At 46.7% G+C, this 1,738-nt stretch overlaps 1 pseudogene; it reads left to right on the forward strand.

Annotated features, from left to right (window-relative positions):
• Positions 1-1,324: 1,324 nt before the first annotated feature.
• Positions 1,325-1,443, forward strand: LOC126015089 (uncharacterized; annotated as a pseudogene).
• The last annotated feature ends 295 nt before the right edge of the window (positions 1,444-1,738 follow it).

Below are 1,738 nucleotides of genomic sequence, written 5' to 3' on the forward strand. Positions count from 1 at the left end.
GCTCTTTAAGAAGCTTGAGTCCAAATGTGGGGACTGCAGATACTGCAGCTCTTTGCCCATGTGTTTGATGTCCAGCCTCTGAGAGATGGACAGAGTGAGCTCCTGCTGCACTCCTGGGTGGAGCAGAGGCCGGGAATGGGTGGTCTTTGTGACCAGCCAGAGGGAACCTAGGGCAAACCCTGAGCTGCCTGCCAGGGGATGACTCATTAGCTGCAGGTGACATCAGCTGTGGAGTCTTATCTGTTTTCAGGTGGATACTGAAGACCATCTAGATGGCTCAGTTTGGCCAATTTTTATTTATTTTTTGAAAATTACTTAATATGCAATGCCAAAGTTCTTTATGATGGGTTTTAGGCATACAATGCTTCAACATTAATCCCTTCAACAAACTACTTATACTAATGTCTCTCCACTCCCACTTGACTATGAGAGGTATTTAAAAAGAAAAAACTTAGGGATATATCAAGATATGGGACTCATGATACACTGTGAAGAGGGAAGTCAGCAAGGATTGAGAACCTTACTGAGAGATCCCCAACTTCTCAGGGGACCTCGTGACTCAATGTCATTGAGGACTGAGGACATTGCTGAAGATCCCCGACTTCTCAGGCAATGCTGTGAACTCACCAAGAACTGAAAACCTCAATTGGAGACAGAGTTCTCAGGAGATGCTATGGCATAAGGTCATTGAGGACTGAGGACCTCACTGTGACATCATCGTATTAAGACATACTGTGACAAGTCATTACTGAGGACTGAGAATCTTGTAAGGAATCTCCAGATTTCTCAGAAGACAACGTGACAGGTCACCTAGGAATGAGGACCTCACTGGACAATCCCAACTTGTCAGGAAACCCTGTGACAGGAATGACTAAGGACTGAGAACCTACATGGAGACCCCCCAACCAGGGAGATTCTGTGACAACAGTGTCACTGAGGACTGACAGCCTTGCTGGAAATCCCCAACTTCTCAGGAGACATGTGATAGGAAGTCATTGTGGACTGAAGATATCAATTGAGACCCCCATTTTCTCAGGAGACCCTATGACAGGAGGTCACTGAGGACTGAGGACCTCACTGGGGATCCCCAATTTTTCAGAAGATGCTGTGACAGGAAGTGACTAAGACCTGAGAACCACCCTGGAGGCCCCTGAGTTCTTAGTAGATGCTGCAACAGGTGGTCACTGAGGATGTGAACCTCCCTGGAGACTACAAATTTCTCAGTAGATGCTGTGACGAGGAGGTTATTGAGGACTGAGGTACATTGCTGGAGAATGTTACTTCTCAGTTGTCACTGAAAGGAGGTCACCCAAGGATCTTAGACATTTATGGCCATATCACTCTGAAAGCGCTCAATCTCCTCTGATCTTGGAAGCCAAGTAGGGTTGGGCCTGATTAGTACTTCGATGAGATACCACCTGTGAATATTGGGTGATATAGGCTTTGGGGCTGGAGTGATGGCACAAGCAGTAAAGCGTTTGCCTTGCATGTACTAACCTAGGACAGACCGAAGTTCAATCCCCCTGTGCCCATATGGTCCCCCGAGCCAGGAGCAATTTTTGAGCACATAGCCAGAAGTAACCCCTGGGCATCACTGGGTATGGCCCAAAAACAAAACAAAACAAAAAACACACAAAAAAGACATTGCTGGAGACCCTCGACTTCTCTGAACATGACATCACCAAAGACTTAGGACATTGTTGGAGAATCTCAATCTCTTGGGAGACTCCATGACAGG

The sequence above is a fragment of the Suncus etruscus genome, chromosome 7 (assembly GCF_024139225.1).
Source record: "Suncus etruscus isolate mSunEtr1 chromosome 7, mSunEtr1.pri.cur, whole genome shotgun sequence".
Lineage (NCBI taxonomy): Eukaryota > Metazoa > Chordata > Mammalia > Eulipotyphla > Soricidae > Suncus > Suncus etruscus.